Genomic DNA, 8,797 nt, shown 5'->3' with positions numbered 1-8,797 from the left:
ATAAACAAATACAAATGACTGCTGTGGAAGCCGTAATAAAGTCTTTATACATTACTATGGCTTTTAAGCCGTAATTATATAATTGAACTCACAAGCATGCAGAGAATAAGTGAAACAAACAACAAAATAAATAATAATTTTGGCTAAGACAGCTTTTATGGCAAAAGCGAAATATTAAAACTGCATTGATTATAATAACTCCACTTTATTATGGACTTCACAAAAGCGGAAACACGAAGATTTGTTTCAGTGTGGAAAAGATAATTTTGAACATGGGTTGAAGAATTTTCGCCGACAAATGTTGTAAGATTAAACATTCTACAACTCGTCTGCTTTTTATTTGAAATTAAAACTATTCATTTCTTTTTGTAAGTCTATGTCTTGGCGAACAAAAAACAAGGGGCGCGCTCAAATGATCAGAAAGTCGGGTCCACAATCGTGGTTGCCGGGAGAAAAGTGTTGCACCAAGTAGACTCCTCAATTCTGCTTTTAACATGTAAAGTCTATGGCGGGCTTGTCATACTTTGAATCGATTTTTCTTGTTCAAGAATCGGAGTGATCAATTAAAAAAAAATACTAATAATTTTTTCAATCTTTCCTATCCACGAAAATGTAGGTTAATTTTTTTAATCTTTATTACTTTTTGTAATATTGCCTTTGAAACACAAGTCACTTTCTACCTTTGAGTAAGGGAGGAAGGCAACTTCCACCCCCAAGTTCACTAATCTTCTCGATGGGAGGTCTTGCTCCCTTTTGAAAATCTTTTTCTCTCTCTGTCCTTCTGAAGAACTGATATGGGGAACGCTTTAAAAACCGATAGCTTTCTTTTTAGTTATAAGCTTGTAATTTATTATGAAAATTATATTTGCTGATAATTCGTTCATTCTATATACATTTTATTTATTTAGTAGTAATAATTTTCTTGTTTTTTTTCATTTTGAGAATGGAATTTATTTTTTAAATACATGATTCCCCTTTTTTTCAAGTTTGTTTCTTGTTTTTTAGAGATGTTTCAGAATTAAAAAATTAGCTGCTGAATAAAGTGAGATTAATTAAAATCGAATAAATGACGTAAAGATCTTCCAATATACTATAAAGCATCACAAAACTGCAGTTCTCCTTTTTTTTTTTAAAAATATATCGTACACTCATTTGTAGGTTTAAAAAAACATTTACATTAAAAAAATTTAAAAGGTTCCAATTTTTTCATTCCGTAAATAGTTTTAATTACTCCAATAGCTGGGATAGTATGTTTTTTCACGGCAAGGAAAAAAAAAAATAGCTAGTACACAAGACCACGCATCATCCAAACATGAACAAGCACTTAACCCTGTTTTTAGTGCTTTAATGTACACAAGAACACTAAAGTATTATTAAATTTTCATTCACAAAAATACACGCATGTATTGTAAAATTCTTTAAAAAAAAAAAAAAAGTAAAAGAACATTAGTGGTCATAATTAATATTCACAAGAGAAAAATACAAACGTTATCAAAATATAATGAATCGATGCTTAGGAACGCAACACTGAAAATATTGAAACCAGTTTGATTGCCAGATGAAATAGAAAGAATGAGAAATGTGATTATTATAAACACCACGAAATTTCATCACGATAAATTAAAAAATAAAAATAAGCTGTAATACTTAGACTTCAGACAGTCAAACTGGTTTTGATGTTTTCAGACCTGATTCCTTAGTTGATTCCCTGATCTGTAGTTCCTAATTAATACAATTTTTAAAACTTTTTTTTGCAATATTCTAAAAATATATATTAGGAGTAGTAATTATGCAATATCTTATGTATTTAATAACGAGAAATTCTTCGAATTCATATTAAAAGTGTATAATGTAATTTTTATTCATAACTTTTTGCTAGAACAAAGTATGTAATCAATGTGTTATTTTAATTTCTCTTCCCTGACCCTCTTTTGCCATTCATGGAGAAGAGTTTTAGTAGAAATTTCTATACTGCAAACTTTAATTAGTGTAATTATAGTTAATTAAAACATAAGAAAACTAACCGTCATTAGCATTACATAAAGAGGAAAAACACGAAAACCTCCCAGGGTTAGCCAGCATGCCATCTATATGAATATATCTCCTAGATAACCATAATTTTCTGTATTTTTGTATTTGATAAAATTTTGTAAAGTAAACTTGTCTCAATCTGGTGTTATGTTGTAAGTTTTAATCAAAACCAATAAATGCCTTTTCTTTCAAAAATTTCGTTATCGTACTTTTTATAAATTAATTTCGATTATTTTGATAAATCTTTATATTAATTACAGTGAGTAGTCTCACAAATCTATGTACTAAAATGTAAAATAACATAGAATTGTTTTATTTTGTTGTTTTTAATGATCCATCGAAATGATCTATTAGAAAAATAAATTTAAACTGTCACTTCAGCTTATTAGTCGAAAATGTTATAATTTATTTTTACCACAGAAATAATGGTATTTTTTTATGAAAACGGTGTAACAATCTTTAAAAAAAATTTATTAAAATTAAAAAAAGATTGTGAAAAATATTTGTATTTGAATTGTAATTGAAAGAAGAAAATTAAATACGTAATAAAAAAATAAAATCTTGAACTCAAGGTTTTACTTTAACATAAAAAGTTTTAAAAATTAGCAAATCAATTTTAAAAAAATTAACAAACTTTATTTGATCTATAGAGAAAATATAAATTTATTTTTAATGTAGTTACTTTATATGAATTACTTTCATATGACTACATAGTAAAATTTTATAAATTTAAATACTCTGGTTATTATTAGTTCTCTAAATAGTCAAATCAAAATAATAAACAATTCAAGATATAATTAGAAAAAGTGCATGTTAAATAAAATGATAAAACTATTTTGAAAATAAATAAAGTCGTTTTAGAGTTAAAAAAAATATTTTTTAAGTTTTTCTTAGAAAGAGAAAAAGCATAATATAAGATGAAGAGTGAGTTTCTTCTGATATCTTTTGAGAGCTAGTTGACCCCCGCAGGTTGCAATCCCCCTTCTGCGACAGTGGTTAGTCGATTAGTTTCGGGTTACTTAACACACGCACCCCCACAAAAAATGTAGGGGAGACAGTGGAAATGCAATATATTTCGTCCCTTTTCGAACCTATCCTTACTGAAGGTTAGAATTGAAATGAAAAGGCCTCTTTAGGTATTCTTTGGCCAAGGTCTATGTTATAAGTAGATTTATATCACAGCAAATCTTGAACTCCTGTCTATTCTTGATCTTGCCTATTTTAGAATTTTTGAGCTTTATTCTTGTGAAAAATATAATCTTGTGGTTTATTTTATGTTTACTAATTTTTGATCCAAATGGAGTTATATAAAATTTCTAAGAAGTATATTGCAATATCAAATTAATTTTAATATCAATAGTAGTTGAAACTATTGTTACAGCTTTATTTTACTCTATTTGTTTGTTTCTAGCAGTTCAACCTTTTACCAATCCTTTGTTCTATTAGCTATTTTTCAAAGTAGTAAAATTTCCTTGTTTTTTTTCTTTTCTTTTACCCTGATATATTATTTCAAATTTTAATAAATTTTTTTTCTTTTGTTTAAAAAGATTTTCCAGCAATTGCTCATATTATTCCTCAGTGTTGTGGTTTCTCACTATCCCTTTATTTGCATAAAAATCAACATCACTTAATTTGGTTATTGTATTGTGGTAAAAAATAATTAAATTTGATGTTTGATGAACTATTTTTTTTTCCAGAGGAGCTTGCAATTCATAAAATAAAAAGTTTCTGAAGAGCAAGTGTGGATTCAGAATGCAACTAATAAACATAATAAAGTAAGTGTTTTCTTCCTTGTTGAGTAGATTTCCGTGTTGTAATCTGTGACAGAATAATTTTCAAGTCTTGGGAACTTCCAGCAGTGGCCCGCGACAAACTTATAAAAACATCACAAAAAGGGATCAACTCGTAAAGTATAACTCGTAGCAATCCCTGGACAAACATCCACATGTTTTTTGTTTTGTTTTTTAAATTGCTAGTTTCAAATCTATTTGTCACCTTGTCAATTGTAGTTGGCGCGACAGATCATGATACGGAAATATCCACCTCTTGTTTTTATAGAAAAGGCTTTTCCTTTCATTCAAATGCAGTAAAGCAAATTTTAAGTTGTGATATTTTTAATTAAATTTATGATGGGAGGAAAAGGGTAAGATCTGATAGTGAGGTTAGATCTGTAGCTCGATTGTGTTGAAATTAGTTTCGTTTTCTAATGAACAAACTATGAACACTTTATTAGGCAAGAAGAAGAGCCTACCATTTTTTTGAGTTGTTGTTGATTAATTCAAGTCATCTTGGTTAAATAAGTTTGTTTTATTTTGGACTTACATTATTTAGAAACTATTGAAAAATTTTATGTATTCAAATATATTTTCTGGTTTTTCATTCTCCAAAATTATCTTTAAGTTTTAAGTGTACTCAGTCATGCACATTAAATTATAAATAAACATTTCTCAGAGGCATAAGTAAGCAATTGCATTTTCATCTGTTGCTACTAGAAAAAAAATAGAAATTCAAACTTTCACCAGTTAAAATAGTTTTCTCAAAAAGATAAAAGAATCTACCCTGACTAAGGATTTCATAATTAATGTTATGAAAATTCTAGAATTTTTTTCTTAGCTTTATCAAAAGCTTTCTTTTTATAATATTCATTTAATTTTTTGCATCAAAAATGGTGATAAATCAAATTAACCAGAAAGTGAAGGTCCTATCAATAGGTTGTTGCTTAAGAAATAAGTTACATGTTTTTAAAAAAAAAATTTCTTCACTTTATTGTTATTATTTTATTTGGTAAAGGATTTATACTTATTGCGGTGAGACTTCTTTATTTCAATTATTTAATTATCAAACAATGACATTTAAAAGACCGGGAACTGGGAGCTTTTTTTAAAATTAAATTTCTGCATTAGTTTTTTTTTAAATGTTTTTTAATGTCTCGTTTGTTTGGACTTTTTTTATTGTAAGGAAATAAATTTTTTTATGGATTGCTGTCTTTTTTTTCAAGATGCTTCTTAATGATCTGGTGTACTTTTTAAAAAATTAATTTAGAGAATGATGAAGTTAGTTTAACTCATTTTCTGGTTTATGTAAAGTGATCAAATATTGTTAAAAGCAAATAAGTGTTAGAATTTTTAGTAAGTTAATTTCCCATTCAAAATAGTTCCTTAAATATAGATTATTATTATAATTATTTTTTTTTTAAATTGCATTTTTTTTCTAATAATAAACATTAGTAACTTAATGTTAAATGTTTTAAAATAAATCTTTTCTTTTTCTTTCACCCTTTGAGTCCCTTTTTTTTCTTCTTTTTAGAACACAATTCTACAAAATGTAATGCATTGAAACAAGGAACACCACAAAGAACAGGGATAATTGTTTGTGGACACAAGAACAAGCATTTTTATTTCACCTTCAAGTTTGACTGTTTTAAACTTTACTTATCAATGAGATTATAATAATTTAAAAATTTAAAGTGACCTCCCTTTTTTCCTGAAGTTGCTTTGTAGTCCATGGGGACTCAATACAGCATTATCATTAGTGTCCACTGGAATGATATGGAAGTTTCTAAAAGTTTAACAGAAGATTAAAGGAAAAAGTATGAATAAAATAATGTAAAGAATTCACCTATGGCTGGTGGGCCAAAAGTGGCTTATAGCGTTCTCAATTTAGCTCCTGAACTGTCTTAAATAAAAAATACTAAGAAAATAAGCATACCAGAAAAAATATTTTTCCAGCTGTATTCTACATCATTTACTGATATAATTTGTAATTTTTCTCTAATAATTGGATTGCAACAATTTTGTTTTCAAAGTCTTGTTTATTATGATAGATATGATTTCAAAAATTGAAAAACAAATAAAAATAATTATAGGTGAGACCATCACATTCGTCTCATACTGATTAGTAACAATTTTCAATTTTTTTTTATTAATAGTTTGAAGGAAATGAAAATTTTAATTTCCTGTTTTTTTCTGTTTTTTCAACTTTTTGCCCTCCTATGAATTTGTTATAATTGTTGTTTTTTTTATCTACTATTCAAAAATGGTTTTTCATTCATGGTACTTGAAAATTAATTTTTTGGCATAAATTATTTTTAAGAAATTTTTTTTTTTTTATAAATGTTATCGATGGCCACTTGTAACAAGCAGTTAAATAAAACAGTTATTGAGTAAACTTTTTTATATTGTTCTTACTCAAAAAAATATCAAGTTTAATACTTTAAAAATACTACTTTGATCTCTTAATTAATTTGTATTAAAAAACAAGTTCAATAATAAGTTTTAAGTAAGTTTAATTGTAAGAATATATTTTTATAGGAATCTCATAGCTTTGAATTTTGACATGCAAGTTTTTTCCATCATTCATACATTTTTTGTTTGTTTATTTTTTTTTTTAAATATAAAAATATTTTTGAACAGTATTCTAGTTGATTCAATAAAAGCTTATGTAAAAAATGTTTGCTTGGAAAATATTGAATTCCTCATTAAATCATGTTCATAGTTTAAGAATATGTTTCAGATAAATATTATTGTGCATTATTAATTTTATTTATCTATTTTTTCTTTCAGGTGTATCAAATACTTTTTAATTTTTTTTTTCTCCATCAGGAGTTCCCAAATGGGAATAAGAGATCCAACCCTTATTCATTGCATTCTAAGGTATGTTTGTTTTTACTTTATATTGAAAAATTCATGAAAAAATATTTTTCTTTCAAATTTGATTTAGTTCTTCGAACAATTTCATAATATCATACTTTGAATATACTTTTATAAGTGGATAAATGAATGGATCCGCCTTATAAGCAGGTGTGGCAGAAGTCGAATTCTTGGCCGTAGATGGCCCACTGAAAAACAAAAACAATCACATCACTGAGTGCCTTAATGGCACACGACAAGAACAACATGGAATTTTTAAAAGAATTTACAATGAGAACTTATAAGAAGTGAATAATTAATTTGTTTTACCAGCATTAAATTTTTTTAATGCATATATGAGCCTTTAATTGCTCAGACTATCAGTATTGTATCATGAAAATGATTTACTTCCACTGTTACATCTGATTTCCAATTGGTGCTAGTGTTACCATTTTCCTATGTGATGTCATATTTTGTGTCATACAATGCATTTGTTATGTGAGATTTGTTTAAGACAATGTATTATAGTCTAAATGTAAGCTTTTTCCCACCTAACAGGTTCTGATTTTTTGACTCACAAATTTTTGTGCCTTCTATTCTAAGCTGCTGCTTCAGGTCAAATATATAGGTACATAACTATAAAATTGACATTCAAAATGGTGACCCGTCCCGCGTGGTCTAAATGAAATTGCACTTCTGAACAAGAAGTCACTGCATCGTAAATATATAGAATTACAGCAAATATGTACTCATAAATGCAGAACTTATTTTGACAAAAATATTCTTCTTCTATCTACTCCATTCTAAATTTTTAATTTATCTACTAAGCATATGATATTATGCTGATAATAATATATTTCCGCTACATAACGTATGTCCAGAAAGCTCTTAAATCTGAACAAAAATAAAGTCAAGAAGAATACATGATTTATCTCCAAAATAAGTTCTTCATTACAACACTTTTTAAAAAGATTAAGTACAATTTTTAAACAAGAGATATATGATTCATGAAGGAAATGTACTAATGTTATTAATGTATTGCGAGCAGAAGACTCCACATAATAATGCGTTACACATTTTTAATTTTTAATAATGAAGAGTAACTGATATTCCACCATCCTTTTTACCATAGATTACGTCTAGGTTAAGAAATGATGGTTCTTTTGTACTTTCATGTGGAATTCAAGATGCTCTATGTTCTTTGAGCACTAACCTCAAAAGAATAGGTGGACTCCCATGAAACTTTTGCTATCCATTGAATTTTCGCCTATGAAAAAATTTTTGTTTTGAAAGAGCAAAAATGCTTAACTCTTGTTTTTGATGTGATTTTCTTACATAAAATTAAACAAAGATTTCATGTTATATTGGAATGAGCAATTCAATATTTATCAAAAGTAAGGTTAGCTTTCATATTGAAAATGTACCAAAATGTTGCGTGTATATGAAAACATGTGATATTTTTGTTGTATTTGAAAATATGATTTTTACTACTACTGAGCACTTTCATGTTTTCCTTAATTTTAAACCAAATGTTTGAAACAGCGAAAATTTTTAACACCTATATTTGATGTGATTTTCTTATAAAAAATGAAACAAAAATTTCATACAGTTCAATTCAGATTTTCTAACACACGTTAAAATAACATAGTGTCTATGAAATCAATGTATTGGTCGCAGTAATGACTGTATTTAATAATTATTGCCTTTATTCATTTACTGGTGTTTTCTAATCTTGTGTTGTATTGTTTTTAGAGGTGTTTGATAAGACATCTATTTCTGCAGAATCTTTTATCTTTTTTGAAAGAGAATTTATTACCTTTATTGATGACATTGAAGCTAACTTTGAATGTGCACTTTGGTTAAGTGATGCTGATTACGTGAGTGCTCTACGGATTGTATGTATAACTTTCTTTTTTAAAATTGTTAATAATATAATTAAAAATATTGAAAAATAGTGATCAAAGCTCTATATCTAATGTATCTTTCAGTTCACAAATTTTTGTGAGAGGGAATAATAACCCCCAAAATAATTCTGTTCTTAAAGACAAACACTCTGTTTTTATAGTTACTTTTGCTTAAATTTCAATGGAGGACCCATTAGCTTTTCCAAACTTTCTTCCACCAAATGTTACTCAATT

General features: G+C 27.1%; 1 long non-coding RNA gene across 2 annotated transcripts; it reads left to right on the top strand.

Moving 5' to 3' along the window:
• On the top strand, positions 1-8,579 carry LOC147816845 (uncharacterized). Of its 2 annotated transcripts, none has more exons than XR_015429239.1 (5): positions 1-303; positions 3,729-3,806; positions 5,338-5,636; positions 6,633-6,683; positions 8,412-8,579. It is a non-coding gene; the product is annotated as an uncharacterized LOC147816845 (long non-coding RNA). The 2 variants fall into 2 exon arrangements; XR_015429238.1 differs by having other exon boundaries at positions 5,338-5,620; positions 8,412-8,578.
• Positions 8,580-8,797: the final 218 nt, after the last annotated feature.

This window comes from Parasteatoda tepidariorum, chromosome 1, assembly GCF_982258835.1.
Source record: "Parasteatoda tepidariorum strain Cologne lab strain chromosome 1, Ptep-v5.0, whole genome shotgun sequence".
In the NCBI taxonomy this organism is placed as follows: domain Eukaryota; kingdom Metazoa; phylum Arthropoda; class Arachnida; order Araneae; family Theridiidae; genus Parasteatoda; species Parasteatoda tepidariorum.
This window is presented reverse-complemented; position numbering and strand designations above follow the sequence as displayed.